Consider the following 17,832-nt stretch of genomic DNA (forward strand, 5'->3'; position numbering starts at 1 on the left):
GTGGGCAGGATGCATCCCAGCTAAGCGGCAGAATTGGACACTGAACTATCAAACAAGGTGCTCCAAATCAGTCTGTCTTACTGTTGCTGGTAATATGGCCCATGCTATATATATTTTTTGTTATCATTTTGTTAACATCTTTGAAACTTTTAGAAAACAACTATGTGTTCTCCTGGTGCTTTCTCTGGTGCTACCCTCAAATGTTGTACTGTATATTTCAGAGCCCTTGAGTTCTACTTTCCTACTTGATTGACAAGCCGTCTCCAGACCCTGGAAAGCAAGCAGATTTCTGGCATTTGTTTTATCTGTTACAGCACCACTGTGACAATTTTGTAGGCTCTGAATGTCAAAGTGACAGTTGGCACCGAGCCCGACCAGGGAAAGAAATGTGGGATCTTTTGTTATGGCACAGATTTTGCAGGCCGTCCTTATGGAAGGAAACGTTTCAGAACCATAAAAGAAGAATTATCCCATCCTTGCCGTTTGCCACAGAGCCAAAGCGAGGGCCTAAATAGTGGATCTTCTGTTCAGACTCCAATGTGTCATTTTTCTATTTCACACAGAAACTCTCCAAAATTGCTGCATCAGGGATATAAGATAAAATTATTCCGATCCGGGCTTTCCGCTTTCACCATTGAATCAAACTAAGAGGAAAAGGTTGAAGCTCTACTTTTATGGTCCTGATGAGGCGGTTTTACATGATCTATGAAGTTTCTGAAGACGTTTTCCCTAACTCATAGTTTCTGCAAGATTTCCTCAATATGCAGGTCCTCTGTGTGAAAGTTGCTCATCACGCAAGATTTAACCATGATATGATCTTTACCTTTTGACACAGAGGGCTGCAAAAGGAATAAGTTGCATTTCTTTTGTTACAGCATTAAAGGTGGTGATTTTACATTGTCCCAGTATGGAAAAGAAAGGTGCTGTTACATAATATCGGGCTTTTATATGGCCTATATCATTTGACTCAAAGTCTCACAGAAGATGTATGCCGGATCTTTCATGACACTGATGTGATGATTTGGTCACGTTGCAGAATCAGAGCCATAACCAAAGATCCTTTTTTCAACACAGTCTTTACAGTTTTACTCTTGACACAAGGTTAGGAGTTAAATTCCAGATCTTTTACGATGGAATTGATTCCACGGTTTTAGGTCTCTGTGTGAAAACAGCTGCAGAAGATGTGTCAATGAACTGGTGCTGCATAATACTAACATTTTTGGGTCATTCTCACTCAGACCTTCGGGAGCATGTTTGATGTTTTTTTTCTTTGTTTTTTTCGTTTTCTTTTGTGCATTCTGGATTCCTGATGTTCACGTTGGCGTGACCAACACAATGACGCATGTGTACTTTTTCAGGGTTTAAGAGTGAAGGACAAATGTGCAATATGGTTTTTCATATGTTTCCAGTCAGGTCCTCAGGTCACAAAATGCCTTCTCAGCGTTCACACTCGTATCCCCCCCAAAAAATACACCACCCCACCCCCACTCTGCCCTCTGCCTACTTTTTGTATTATTTATTGCGGCTGTGTAATGAAAGTGCTTTCAATTGCGACCCAACCTTTTGGAGGAGCATTTGGTCGAGAGTGGGTCCTCTATTTCTTGTTATTAAAAATAAAAACACAGGAGCTTTTGTCCAAACTTAACTGTGTATTTAATCAATAAAGGCCTTTAAAAAGTAATCTCCTGCTCCATGCTGCATTCTCTTTCACACAGAACCCATCTTTGGAGTCTCTAACCATCTATCCGTTTTTTACGCACCCCAGCAAAATGGGTTATTGCAGACTTTTTCACTAAACCCAGACAAACATTGACATCAATTAATGTTTGTCCCTTTGTCTGCACGTGGGTCTTTCGCTCTTTGCATTTGAACAAGAAAAAGACTGTCACAGTCCATTGGTTTGCCCTCTTTCTGGTGGTGACAGTTGTTGTCATTTTCTTAAAGATGAGACACAGATAAGCCAATGTAACTTTTTTTGTGTTAATGACTGACTTCTCTGTAGCTTGTAAATTAAATATTTTATATTCACGAAAGCCAAATATTTCCCAGTCCATAGTGAGTAGTGTAAAAGGGCTGATGTTGATCTTTGTCCAGTGGAAAAGGTGCCATTGATGCTTTCAAGTAACATAATGCTCATGTAAGCACATTTCATCAAATGTCAAGTTTTTTTGTTAAGTCATTGCAATGCGGCAAATCTAAAGAAGACCTCAAGTGCCAATGGGAATGTTTTCTCGGGGAGAATTTGTCAATACCCTGTATAAGCATATCAAAGTCCAATGCCGCCTTATGGTCTCTGTTAAATCCTTATATACTCTAAACCTTGTATCCTGCTTTTATTACTGCATTTTGATGAATTCAATGAATTGAAACTACAGATATCCAGCCATGTTTTTAAGTGGCCTAGTCAAATTATGGATTCGAATGTAATTGAGATGCTGTGGAACCTTAGAAAAATCTTCAAATATGGCAAAATTGAAGTTTCTGTGAAAAAGAATCATCCCAAATTACTAACTAACTAAAAACCCCTCACCAAATATCACAAACACTTGATTGCAGTTATTGGAGGCCAAGGGTGGCACAACCCATTGTTAGGTACATGGTCCAATATCTTTTTTTTTTCACATAGGGACAGGTAAGTCTGTATTTATTTTGTGTCTAAATAAATTAAATTGGCATTTGCAAATTACAATTTGTATTATTAATTTCTTTTGATGAACTGAAATAACAAACATGTGCAAACACAGAAATATGGAAGAGACAAATATGTTTGAACTGCACTGTAAATCGTTTTCTGCACTATAATTGCATGTGAAGTAAACACTTATTTTGCATAGGTTGTGCCTCCTCTACAGGAGATTGTCATGTTTCGCCACCATCTTTCTTCTACGGATACCCGAAGCAGACAAAGATAATGGACCTACTTTGTATGTTCACGTCAGCCTGTACAACAAATTACATTCTATGCACTGATTGAATGCTGGAAGACTTGAAGGAATGCTGGCCGTTCTTGGCGGTGACATTTCCTATCACCTCTGCTCAAACAATAGTAATTGGTGATAGCCTTCGTTTAGTCTCGTTCATCCACTAAATGGAAGTGAGGCATAGCCACTATCTTTAAGTTGACAAATAACCCCTCCCCCCTTCTAATTAAGCACAGCATGTGGGAGCTTTTACCATGTCAGTTTGTAGGTATGAATCAAGGCACCACTATAAATGATTCCCAACCATTTCTTACTTGTACTCCCTCAAGAATTTTCGTGTGGGCGCACAACACACTGTTTTCCAGCCTCAGAGGTGAACCGACCACCCGCGTGATAATTAGCCCTAACGTGAGGCAAGCTAATGAGCTGCGCTCATTTGCCTACAAATTAGGCACAAGACTCACTGCATGCACCACCACGGACAGTCACGGGCAGCCCGCGCGGCCAAGATGGATGTTGTCAGGTGGGGCTTTTTCTCACGATACACCTGCTGATCCCGTTAAACAAGGAGGCTAATTAGTTACCCCCATCCACCACAGAGGGCACCTCAGCCATCGGTCTCCTGTTTTTGTGAGTGCTTCAAAACTAATACTGTTGCCACTGAAGAAGGGACAAAAAGGGGCCGCAATGGAACCATACCATTTCCCAGGTTGAGACGCAACCGTTCCCCACACTCCACCTTCACCACCTTTACCCTGGCAGAGGTAATAAAAAAAGAGGCTTTTTTCCCTTTCATTGCATCACACAGAGAATGTGTTAGCGTCTCTCACTGTGATGCAGTGCAGTACACCCACTCGCTCCTTTCTACTACCCCCCTGGACCTTTTCTCTCTCCCTATCGGTCAAATGGAGGCGGGGAAAAAAGTCTTTAAATAGCATTCAGTGCCCATAAAATGGCGTGATTGAGGATGAGAATTCTGCTTTTTGCACAAAATCATGTAGCAAAGGGAAGGTGGGGTCGGTAGTGACCTCTAATGTTAGAAAACCAAGTTGGCATTTCAATTAAGAATAAATGAAAGGCACGAGGGGGAAGGCAGATGATTGGATTATGGTGATCATGGTCATGGTCAAAGGCGCCTCCGGCTTCAAGAGAGCTGGATTAGACATCGAGAGGGTTTCCAATTTAGAAGTCTGTTACCAAGATTTATAACCACGAGTCATACATACAGGTTTGGTTGAAAAAGACAATTTATATAATTGTGTTTTCCTATTCTCACTACTCACTATTGAACACCCCATGTATCAGAATGGTCTTTTTATTTTTATTCATTTCATTTTGTAGTCGTTTTCATAGTGAGTGTACCATAGTCGTTGCAAAGTAGTAGTCAAAGTGGTAGTAGTCTGTGCTGTACTTCAAGGAGTCATACAAATTGTAATAGTCGTATTCTTGGATTTAGATTTGTTCTTCTATACCAGTACAAAAATCATTCATCAGACATTGTGCTAATTCTATCTCAGTGAATTAGTTGAAGTAATGGTTACCCACAAGCTTCACTTTATAAGAAAAAAAAGCATTTGAAGAAGAAAAAAAGTATGACTGCGATAAGAAAATACAATCTTCAATTGGTAGCGAAAATGACAAACGGAATTATTCAGAACTGATAGCATCTATTAGCATTTGATTAAGAATACTGTATAAAAGTATGTATTACAATTTGAGTAGCAATTTTTCACCTTTGGGCAGTGGCGGGCCATGTATTTCATCACTTGGCCTTCAGTAGTGCTCCGTCTCAATCAATGCTGACTGAAAAAAGTGTGATGTGATTTATTACAAGTCAACCAGAGGGTAGCCTTAGCCAGGAAATAACCGACCGGCCTTTTTGTCAATTTTTTTCTTTAAAAGTCTGTCTTGAAAATGGCTTTAACATGAAGTCTCAACCCAAATCAATTTCTTCTCCTTCAGCCATTGTCTGTTGAAAAAAATGCTATTAAATAAACACAATATAATTGCTTATTCAGCTCCGATACAGTGTGCTTGCGCTGGCCAGTATGCGCTTACTACTCGCGGCTACTGATACCATGATTGGCTCGTGACCTGTCAATCATGTGACTAGCCAATCATAATTTGCGAAAACTCTGGCGTTACCAGCGCTTTCGATCAGGCCTTGGGTTGCCAGAAGTGCACTTTAGAAAATTCACATTTGACCTACTGGACTGAATGTCTTTGTTTTTCCAGAGCACACTCAGATGTTGTCAGATGTCCCTAATAATCCAGAGAGAGATGGATTCCACAAATCCAAACACAGAAACTGTTGATTTACTAAAATGCAAGATCGGCAAAGTACAGTAGAAAATGCCATGGTCGCAATGAACCAAGAAATGGTGGGACAAGCCATAAGGGCTTGAAAAATACGAGGACGAAGACACACAAAAGGACCAGTAAATCTAATGCACGAGAATACTTTAACTGGGGAAATAAAAACAAGGAAACATCAGAAAGTAGTTAAAGACAAAACGTGGTAGCAGAAATGTTACGGAAATTCAGGCACTTGGGAGACTAGTTTCAGGCAGATGCGGCTCCTGAGGGAGACTGGAAAAAGAAAGCAAACAAAACAGGGCCATGACAGGTTTGTTCTGTGTTTTTATTTATCATTTGGGGAAGAAGTGATGGTGGCGGTGGTCACAATAATTTGTGTATATTAGCAATAGTTGTTGTACTCATGGATTGATCCGGCATCAAAGTGATGTTGGTCGATTAGCGCGTCACTATTGTTCTGCATCTGAGGAATTTGGCATGTACACTTATTCATACACGCGTGGACCCCTCTTCAACATGCCTCTACATGTTTAGCTGCAGCTATGTCTGGGGGGGGGGGGGGGCATTCAAAGCACTTCAAAGGCTCTCCTCAAGATATTTGCACCACATCCAAGCTATTTTGCACATTCGTGTACTGGCAACACATCATCAAGAAGAAGCTTCAAGTATTTGGCGCATTCTCTTCGGCACAGGGCCAGCACCCAAATGTGACGCAATCTTTTTTTTCTGTGAAAAGCAAATGTTTAGAGGCATGAAAATAGATTTTGTTTTTGTTTGAGGACAAAGTAGCAACATACTGTACAATACATAATTGATTTGTTTAGCTATTAAGCACATATTTCACAAGATGTCAATATGGAAGTAAACTGAGACAAAGTGACCCAACCTAGGAGTTATTTGAAATATGTGACTTTTCAATTGATTTTGTTTCCTTGAATTACAAGATTAGAAGGTGACAACTTTACAACAAGAAACAGTTTGGTAGTTCGTGACAAATTCTTCCAAAAAAGGTCTTCCTGCTGGTCCCAGCTGATCTTTACAAGGCTGGGGACACCCTGAACCCGTTGCCAACCAATCAAAGGTCACACAGGGATAAAAAAAAGAATAATCCATGATCACGTTCAAACCTTGAGACAATTTGGAGTCTCCACTTAGCCTGCCATGCATGTTTTGGGAAAGTGGGACGAAACCCAGAGAAAACCCACGCAGGCTCGGGGAGAACATGCAAACTCAACACAGGGAAGCCAAAGCGGGACTCGAACTTGCAACCTCTGCAGTGTGGGGTCAACACGCTATGCCAAGGACCATTGTAAAATAATTCTAAACAATATAAATCATGAACATTAAATAAATTGAATCGTGTACTTTGGTGTGTAATGGAGCCAGATAAAAACCAGCCATTCTTTCAGACATTTATCACGGATAAATGGCATTTCCATTTATTTGAATGTGTAAAGATAACAAGAGTTTTGAATTAAAAGCGTCGTCACATAATTATGTAATTAAACTCATTCATCAAGGCATGATTTGATATATATATAGATTACATGATTTGATATATAGACTTTACAGGAAGTCTGGGCTCACTACTCACAAGGACATGTACGCAACTCACCTTACCCATTACAAGGACTCTATCACACGTGCAAAATCGCAATATTACTCTGGACGCATTGACTCTTATCCTGGAAACTCACGGGTCCTCTTTTCCCTCTATCACAAAATCACACAACCTACTACCTCTCTCCCCTCACACTTCTATTCCTCTGAGACATGCAACACTCTGCTTATGTTTTTTAGTGAAAAGATCAACAAAATCCATCAGCACCTCGGGTCCTCTGTCCCCCCCTCTCTCCCAGCCTTTCTACTCCTTCCCAACGACTTTCTGCCTTTGAACTCCTCCATTCCTCTATAATCGCAGACATTATCACCAAATCCAAGAACTCCTCCTGTTAACTCGACCCCCTCCCTACTATCCTTATCAAGTCCTGCCTACCCTCTCTTCTCCCATTTATTCCTACTATTATTCACTCCTCATTATCAACTGGAATTGTTCCTATCCCACTCAAAACCGCAGCTGTCACTCCAATCCTGAAAAAACCTGGCTCAGACCCAAACGATTTCAATAACTTGCGTCCAATTTCCCACCTCCCATTCATCGCCAAAATTCTTGAAAAGACAGTTGTGTCCCAGCTTCACTCACACCTCACTCACAATAACCTCTACGAACAATTCCAGTCTGGTTTCCGCCCCCGCCACAGTACTGAATCGGCTCTCATAAAAATCACGAATGATCTTTTTATGGAGCCGATGCCGGTTCACTCTCCATTCTCATCCTTCTCGACCTGCCCTCAGCTTTTGACACCATTTCCCACCCTATCCTGCTCGACAGACTTTCCACCCTAGGCATCACCCACACCCCACTCCACTGGTTTCATTCCTATCTCTCTGATCGCTCACAATTCATCCAAATCAACTTGTTCACCTCACGGTCCTCTCCTGTGTCCTCTGGTGTGCCTCAAGGGTCTGTCCTGGGGCCACTTCTCTTTATTATCTACCTACTTCCTCTTGGCAATATTTTCCGTAAGTTTGGCATTCACTTTCACTGCTTCGCGGATGACACCCAACTCTACCTCTCCAGCAAACCCGGCACCTTTCTTCCACCTTCATCCCTCTCACTTTGCCTCTCAGAAATTAAATCCTGGCTTTCCCATAACTTTCTCAAGCTTAACAGTGAAAAAACCGAACTTCTCCTTGTCTGTACCAAATCCACCCTCCACAAAACTAACAGTTTCTCTCTCACCATTGACAGTTCAACCGTGTCCCTAAAGAGTTTGATGGTTCTCTTTATTTGTAAGTAGGTTCGTTGTCAGATCTCCCAGGCAGGTGACGCGCAGAGCTTGATCGTGGTGTGGAGTTGAGCAAGTCGTCCTCTGATGTCCGTCCGACGCCCGGCAACAGCCGGGCGCCTGAGCGGGTCTTTGCAAGTCTCTTTGAGTCTGTGAGTCCGAGATGAGTCTGACCCCGTGGTTCGCCCCATCTCTCTGTCCCGCGACAGCTCCTTTTATACAATTTACAAGCGTGTGCTATGCGTCAGGGTGATACGCACATTAAGGAGATCAAGAAATTGAAAGACATGAAAGTGTTGAAAGGCGCACTTCAAAATCATACACTCGTGTGACGCAACATCCCCCTCCCCTCAGGTCAAGAGCCTGGGTGTCATCCTCGATAGCTCACTATGTTTTCAGTCCCATATAAATAACATAACTCGGTCTGCTTATTTCCATCTCCGTAATATTAACCGTCTCCGTCCCTCGCTCACCCCTCACACCACTGCTATCCTTATCCACAGTCTCGTCACCTCCCGCATCGATTATTGCAACGCACTTCTCTTCGGTATCAATCAGAAATTTCTCCATAAACTCCAACTCGTCCAAAATTCTTCAGCCCGGATCATCACTAGAACCCCCTCCTTTCACCACATCACCCCTGTCCTCCAGCAACTCCACTGGCTACCTGTTAAACATCGTATTGAATTCAAAATACTTCTGTTTACATTCAAAGCCATCCATAACCTTGCCCCTCCCTATCTGTCTGACCTGCTTCAAATCTCTGTTCCCTCTCGGTCCCTCAGATCCTCATCCTCCCTTCACCTCTATGTGCCCTCTGCCCGTCTCACCACGATGGGATGCAGAGCTTTCAGCCGCTCTGCTCCCTAACTCTGGAATTCACTTCCACCCAACATCCGTGATATTGACTCCCTCCCTATTTTCAAGGCTCACCTCAAAACCCACTTGTTTAAAATTGCTTTCAATGTCTAGTTCTATCTACTATTTTATTATGTATCATTTTACTTGTGGTTTTATTGTTATGTGCTTTGTTTTATTGTTTTTATTGTAAAGTGTCCTTGGGTGTTTTGAAAGGCGCTTGAAATAAAATGTATTATTATTATTATTATTATTATTATTATTATTATTATTATATATTTTTTGCAAAATGTTTCTTGAATAGTGTACTGTCAGGATGTACGACTGAGAGCTTACACGGACGTACTGTCGGGATGGATTTCACGTCATTCCAAATCAATAAGGATTTTAACCTAATATGCTGAAACCTTCTCCACACTTTCTGAGCTCCCACAGGCTCGCCATGGGAGGCTAATGCATCACTAATATGCTTGCCGATTGTTTTTTTTAAAAGGTCAGCCAACAAGTGCTGAAGGAGGATCATATGTCATCTGCCGCTGAACATCAAAACATCAGTGTGCAGTCTCCCTCATCAGCACACCAGGAAAAAAATGAAACAATTAATCTTTACTGTTACGATAATGTCAGTTAAAGCGCAGCTGTATTTTAATTTTTTTACAAACCCCAACATCATCGCAAACATCTCTGTTCAAAGTGGACTGTAGCATAAAAACGACTCAACAACTTTTTCCTTAATGATGCTCTGATTTAAGGATACCACAACTGCATTCTGCTGAGACCAGATGACTTACCTTCTTTGAAATACTTTTTTTTTTTCAAGCCACATTACAAACACGTGCGCTATGGTTATGTGAACTACATAAAATGTATCAATGAATATTCCATATTGCTCCTTTAATGTGAGCATATCACATCGCAACCATCACATACCAAATACACGTATACAGTATATCCATGAATACAAAGTGGGGAACAATGATCATTTGGTTCACGTTTCAGCCTCACAATGCATAGGCTCAGGGTTCGATCCCGACTCCTGGCTTCGGGGTTTGCATGTTTTCCCTGTGCTTGCGTGGATTTTCTCCGGATCCTCCGGTTTCCTCCCACATTCCCAAAACATGTATGGCAGTCTGATTGAATATGTATGTATGGCAGTCTGATTGAATACTGAGTGAGTATGGGTGTGGATCGTTCTTCGTCTTTTTGTGCCCTGTGATTGGCTGGGGTGTCCCTTGCTGACCGCCCTATGGTGGCTGGGATGGGCTCCAGCACACCAGAGAATTTATACATTATATGATAAATAAATAAATAAATAAATAAATGTTTTTTATCATCATATCCTTTTTTGTTATTTAACAATGTCAAATTAGAAAATCTATTTGCTGGAGAATATCCAAGGCCTCAAATGGTGCAAGAGAAAATAAATTATTTTTGAAAAACATTGTATTTTGACAACAGAATGTATGACATTGTGAGTAGTTACATTAATATTTTTTCATTGTTATGTCTGTGTAAGCTCTCAGTCGTACAGGAGTGGTCCATCGATGAAAAGGTTTCTTCAGCCGTCATCTGTACTTCTTTGAAGGTGTTGGGCGTTTCGCTTCTTATCCAAGAAACTTCGTCAGCAAACTGAAGTCTTACTGGTCGTTTAGGCCCTATATATATTTATATCCTTACTGTCCAGACATGGCGGTGCCGGACAATGCTCTGATAGCTCCCTGCTCTCAGGTTGGGGGGAGCAGAGGACTACTCCCTGCGGCTCCACTGATTGTTCCTATTGTTCTGACTAACGACTGGCCTGATGGCCCCACTTCCTCCGGTATCAGCTCATCAATATTACTGCTGACATTATTTTCATTGTTATGTGAATTTCCGACTTTAATGTAATGAACGACTAAACAGAAGCAATCATTGAAGCATCAGGGGCACAGCCGCATCTTGAAATGTAGTCTTGTAATTTTAAATTGATTTGGTGCAACAAATTCTAATTCAAAGCAGGAAGGAATTTAGCTTGAAAGTTAAACCCTGTTGGTGCAACCTATCCTAAATCTCATTTATGTGAAGAATTTTGTCATACAATACAACATGATACATATTGATTTATATAGTGCTTTAACAACAGCTGAAGCTGTAAGAAAGCGCTTAACATGTAAGTATTTAATACCTGTAGGAAAATGTGGTTGGGTGAGGAGCTTCCTATCATCATCATCTTTAGCATTATCATTTTGTCATCTATCACGCCACCTGCAGATACTGAAAGGCCAGCGATTGTGCTGCCCTTACGTAAACACACTGCAGTTGACGACTGATGTATGTGCGCGTGTGTGTGTGTGTGTGTGTGTGTGTGTGTGTGTGTGTGTGTGTGTGTGTGTGTGTGTGTGTGTGTGTGTGTGTGTGTGTGTGTGTGTGTGTGTGTGTGTGTGTGTGTGTGTGCATGTGTGTGTTTAAGAACTGTATCTGTCATTCTTTGGGTCATTCTTTGTTTCATCCTGTCAGGTTTGTTTCGCCCAGTCAAGTTTTATTTATGGGTTTGTTTGCTACTTTGGACCTTTGTTGTTTGAGATTTTGTTACTGCTAACATTATTGAATACAGTTTGTCAAATACACACTGCTCCTTCCTCCTGCCTGCATTTTTGGGCTCCACCAACACCACTACCTTGTACATTGTGACATTAACTTTTAATTTTGTTCACCAAAATGCAATGAAAAGATTTTTAACCAAAATGAGTGACATTTCTTCAAATGTCCAGCAGACACATTAATCCTGATTGGGAATCGACATTTCCCCTTCTCGATGGATGGATGCTGTTTAATTTTATTTTTTACTTCCCAACTTTATTGGGTGTGGGAGTTTTTGACAAAAAGACACGCTCTGCATTGTTGTTCCTGGTGTCAATTGCCTCTTTATTGCTCAAGTGATTGTTTGCTACACACGGTGTCACTAAGCTAGCATGTCATCCTGTAGCAGTACTGCATGAAGAAGATTTCCACTTCAGCTCAATCGCTTTATACTGTTGTAGTTTTGTACTCATCGGCAAATTCAGCGCAGCAGGAACTCAAGCGTCAAAATATTCCAGTGTCACCTTGAAATAGAAGCACGACACCGACAGTAAAAGCACTTTTCACTCTGTTGTGCTTCATGAAGAAAATGCACCACAGTGTAGTGCGTGTATGTATTGTGACTCACCTTATAACATAAAGTTTTTTTTAATTTTTTTTTTAAAAGCTGACATTCAGCCTGCTGACATTGTGAAATGTCGATGAAGACAGCGAAGGCACCTTCATGCGAGCCACCACCTCTGACTCTTTGATGTCAACACAGCTTAAGTTAATGCGCCGTGTGAACATGACAGGGCATATGGCGACTGCTTGTTAGTGTTCTGAAAAACAAAGACACACCCTTAACGCATAAATGCCTTAAAACATTGAGAAATTACATAACCCCAACGACACTTCATGTATCCATCCTCAAAAACGCACCGAGTAAACACATCATAAAGACACGCTCTGCAGCACAATCCACACTCTCCCCCAAGCATGTGCCATGAGCATATGCTCAGATACACACTATGAACACAAAGACAACCCAGACACACAGCTTGAAAGATACACCGTAACCCTATCTCCAAAACACATCCTGATATATTTTCCATTAAAGACATCACAAACACTTCCTAAAACAAACACATTTACCTACAAGTGGAGCAGCTGGAGCTCTGGTGCTGCCGACACAACAATGAGCTGAACACACTCAATGAGATGATTGTGGACTTCAGGAAACATCCATCACCACAGCTGCCCCTCACACTATCCAACTGCCTGTGTCAACCGTCGAGACCTTTAAGTTCCTGAGAATCACAGTCTCCCAGGACAGGAAGTGGGAGGTCAACACTAACTCCATCCCGAGAAAGGCCCAAGAGAGGATGTACTTCCAGAGGCTGCTGAAGAAGTATGACCTGCCATAGGAGGTGCGACGCCAGTTCTACACAGCAGTCATTGAATTGAATCAATCCTGTGTTCTTCCATCACGGTTTGGTTTGGGGCCGCCACAAAAATGGACAATGGACAGTTAGGACGGAAGAAAAAAAATTATTGGCACCGCCCTTCCCACTCTCGAGGACTTGTACACTGTAAGAACCAAGACAAGGGCACGGAAAATCCGACTGGACCCTTCGCACCCTGCCCACAACCTTTTCTAGCTACTCACCTCAGGCAGGCGCTACCGATCCATGTGCACCAAATGCAGCAGACATTTAAACAGCTTCTTCCCTCTCGCCGTTAGCTCTCTAAACAGTAACCCAAATAAAACTGTTTCATCGCTCTGTGCAATTTTCCAAACCCTTTGGAACAGCATGCCGTTATAACCGTTGAAGTTCCAGCTCTGTACTAACTTGAACCACTGTTCCTGACCTATAATCCCCAGCACCAGACACTTTGAGGCGCTCAAGGACATCTGCATAATTGCACACTTCTTTTACTACAAATACAGCGACTGATCATTTGAAGATGGTTCACTGATTTTCTGCCCCAGCTGTACAACTGTTATCAGATTTTATTTTACCACTGATTACTTTGTGGTGTATGGGGTGTATGGGAGAGGTAGTACCTTTGAGGGAGATACGGTCGCAGCTGTATTGCTGATGCTTTATAGCTGGTTGATCCCTAACTGGTCCTCACCATCACCCAGCTCTTGTCTATGGCTCCAAGTAGCAGAGGTTCTGCGGCCACACCACGGCAAACTGCTTCGACCGGCAGGCTAAACTAGACAAGGGTAACCAGGGGGGGTCCGGAACTCCTGGTGAAGAGCTTGGAGAGGAGATAGGCACCACCAAGTTTAATTGCCTACTGAAATGTCATGATGTACAAACAGTCAGGATCACTCATGCCGGATCGGCCGAGGCCCGGAAAAACAACGACCGCGCTACCCACGAAGACCGAGAGCGCTGGAGATCTCTGACTGCCCAGACGTCCATCATGGCACCCCTACGGCCTTCTAGGCCATGGGATGAAGTGAAGTGATTACTTTAGTTCTGCTTGATACCTTGCACATTGTTTCGGTTTTTCTTGAGAGGCACCTATTACATTAAGGAATTAGATTAGATTAGATTACATTAGGCTTTATGAGTGTCCTCCATACTTATTTGTCACTTCTTTTATATGATAAACCTAGTGTAGCGTGTCCTACCGAAGAAAAATTCCTTGTGTGTTCTTCACACTTGCCCATAAAAAGATGATTCTGATTCTGATTTTGATTACACCCTCAAAGACAAGCCACCAACATACCCGCAAAATATGTCATCGACACATCCTCCAAGACACGCATATTCCCCAGGACATATACTCTACCATGAACATATCCACAAAGACACAGAACACCCCAGGTGTGGTGTGAGGTGGTGTGTACATAATGGGAAAAGAGAGCATGGAGGTTTTAAAATAAATAGCTCTGTACTTAAAGGGTTTGTGTATCCGTGTAATGGAGGCACTCAATGTAACGTGTATCAGTGTGAAGTCCAATTACGATCCCATGAGAGTATTTTGCCACTGAGGCCAATTCACATAACCTGTCACTTGGTAGGCATGTATATCCTGATGAGTAGACCCTCAAACAAAGCTTAAGAAGCCACTCCTGAAAAAAAAAGCAGTTTATAGAACTTGTGACAAAGCGCCCGATTTGAAACCTTTTAAGTAGTGATCACTGTGTGTATGGAAGCAAATTGGACGATTTACAGGTACCATCAAATGTCAATCTTGTTCGTTAAGATGAAGGAGATGTCTCATTTTTTTGTCTGGTTGCTCTTGGGTAGCTGCAAATTTTGAATAATAAATACTAGTTTCTCTTAATAGAATATAATCAGGGAAGTGTGCTGTGGAATCAGATTGATAGATACTTCTCCATCCGGATATGAGTTATAGGCCCCCGAAATCAAATGCATTATTTAATAATTAATATGTGACTAGGTGGAAGGCTCAATTGGGATTTTTAATGGTTAGTCTCACGATTAAAAAACTAACAAAAAAAAAACTAATGTAAAAAAATAAATGCTTACTGGATTTGGATTTGTCAGCGACATCAACTGTTGTGAAATGATTAATTGTAAAACATTTTAAATGGGAAAGTGCAACCACCAGCAAACCACAGATCTGTCTCTTGATTTTGTCTACTTTTCGAACATTTTGGTCATTAATGTGAATTTATTTGGACATAAAACAGGTTAATAAGCACTTAGTGCAACCGTGCCGTGCATTTTTTTTTTAATCGGTTACCATGAGAAGGACAGCCGCCATGCTTTAAATTCCAGAATAAGTGCTTCTTTTCCCCCTTTCTTTTTATTCCACAAAGTTATAACTGCCACAGCCGTAATGCTTCGAATGATTTGTTGTCAAGCAACGCGGTCGTCGTACGCAAACAGCAGTGCAATCAACGGCTGTCATTTACAAGTCGCGCTCTCACTTCTTGTAATAGATTTGCTGGTGTTGCTGTACAGTAATATTTGGGCCAAATCAGCTCTCCTGGAACACAACATGGCACCCCAACACCCACCCACACACACACACACACACACACACACACACACACACACACACACACACACACACACACACACACACACACACACACACACACACACGCACACACATAAAACACAATCCTCTGGATAATCTCTGTCACAATATGCCAACAGTGCCAGTTTTGTATTGCTACATTTTCTTTTTCCTCTGTACTATGGAAGGGTGTCAAAGGATGGTTTGGAGCCCTGCTTGTTTGAAATTTAATGATTTGATCCAAACAAATAATAGCTATGCCCGTTTGTTACTAAAGTAGTAGGGAGGGCACAGTGGGAAACCCATTTTTTAGTAAAGACATTGAGAAAAAAAATTCTAAAATAATGTACCGTGCAGGTTACTGCCTCATGGGTGAAAAGCGTGTTGCTGGTTTTCCAAGAACAATTTAGATTTTAGATGAAGATAATTTACGTTGTCAGCATCTGAATTAGCGTCATCCTGGTGGAGATGAGGCAATTCCACTCCGGTTCATTCATTCATTCCTTCATTTTGATGGAATCATAATGGAATCAGCCGGCTGTCGGAGAGAAGCCGCCTGCCGCCTCCGGATATGGCAGTTCTACTTGATTGTGACCACGCCAAGGCCCAAATGATGCATAATAATAAACAGACTTTTCAGATGCCCATCTGGACCGATGATAAAATGGTTCCAGGGAAGATAATATAGAAGGATACATAGCATTACACACAATATGGACTAAAAAAACAACAACAGTATATTTGGTTGTCTTCAATTAGGTCAGCCATGTATGTGTTAAATGTGTTTAAGATATTACGTTTTCTTTGTTTTACCCCTGAATTTACGTACCCCTGAATTGTGTTTTACCGAGCACCAAGCACAATGTTGTCTTCGTCAAGCCTATGAAACTGATATATTTGGAAACATGAAACACAATTAGATTATTCAAATAAGAAAGCCTTTAATAGTTCCACAATGGGGAAATATATTTCCCAAACAGTTTTTTTTGGTTCAATCACAACATTTTATGTTATGTTATGTTATGTTATGTTATGTTATGTTATGTTATGTTATGTTATGTTATGTTATGTTCAGTGACGTGCGGTGAGGTTCATGGCTGGTGAGGCACTGACGTCATCAATGACGTCACCGCTCGTCTCTACTTTGTATTTGAACGGTAAATTCAGCGATTTTGAAAAAAATCCTAAAACAGTGAAGTTAAATGGACAAGAACTTTAAAGTACAAATCACTAAATACATCTGACTGTTTAATTTATTTTTTCATTTGATATTTCCATGACAGCTTTCCACGATGTGGCTCCACTGACTACATGTCACTGGTTATGTTATGTTATTTATTTATTTATTTATTTATTTATTACATGGGGTTTGAACATGGGGGTGGGGCTCCCACAACAGGTGGGACCATTCACTCTACATATTAAAACAAAAGTCGCAATTTGATTCTGTAGGAAATCACTCACTCGCTCCCGCGCCAGCATTACCCCAATGGTAAACTACGTTTGTTATATTTTCTTTTCTTTTTCAGATCTGTAGAATTATCTTTGAGACTCTATCGTGTTTGCTTGCTTTGGCGATTTTTGCCGATTGCTGTTCGCAAAAATCAGAAATAAGTGAACAACTGCTATCCACCTTTGGTGCTAAAAAAACCTTAAACATTACTGGCAAATTATTAATATTTACTTAAACATGTACTTTTGAATAGTTGAAGATGTGAGCTTTTCTTTGATAACATCGAGTATAGTGTAAAGATGCTTTTTTCTAATGTTATCTTGTCTAGGGGTGGTGCTGATATCCTTATTAGTTATTGCATGCAAACAATGTCACTTTTTTTTCGTCAGACAAGTTGTGAAGCCCTATTTAGTGTCATTTGTATCCAGGTCACAATGAAGTTTCTTTCAATTCTCTTTTGTCCTTTTGACAGCCAGGCTAAAACGCGTTTCGCTGTTCTATCCATTTTTTACATGCCATGACGAATAAAATTAATTGCAACGTTATAGTGCCTCTTTGCAATTTTTAGATGATGATACTAGTGCAGCATGTTCTACCGGAAACAAATTTCCTGTGTGTTCTGTATACTTTGGCAATAAAGATGATTATGATTCTGATTCTGAAGAAGAGAATCTTCTTCTTCTTCTTCTTCTTCTTCTTCTTCTTCTTCTTCTTCTTCTTCTTCTTCTTCTTCTTCTTCTTCTTCTTCTTCTTCTGTCATCAAGAGAATGACTTTGTTTTCTATGTTTTTACTGACTTTCCATTTCCCAAAGAGCGCCCGAGTTTTAATGTTTACTCTTTGGAGGTCCAGGAAGCGCTCCTTCCTTTTTCATGTCAACACTGTTTCTTT

The sequence above is a fragment of the Hippocampus bargibanti genome, linkage group LG02 (genome assembly GCF_051943395.1).
Source record: "Hippocampus bargibanti isolate YZ-2025 linkage group LG02, ASM5194339v1, whole genome shotgun sequence".
NCBI classification, from domain to species: Eukaryota; Metazoa; Chordata; class Actinopteri; order Syngnathiformes; family Syngnathidae; genus Hippocampus; species Hippocampus bargibanti.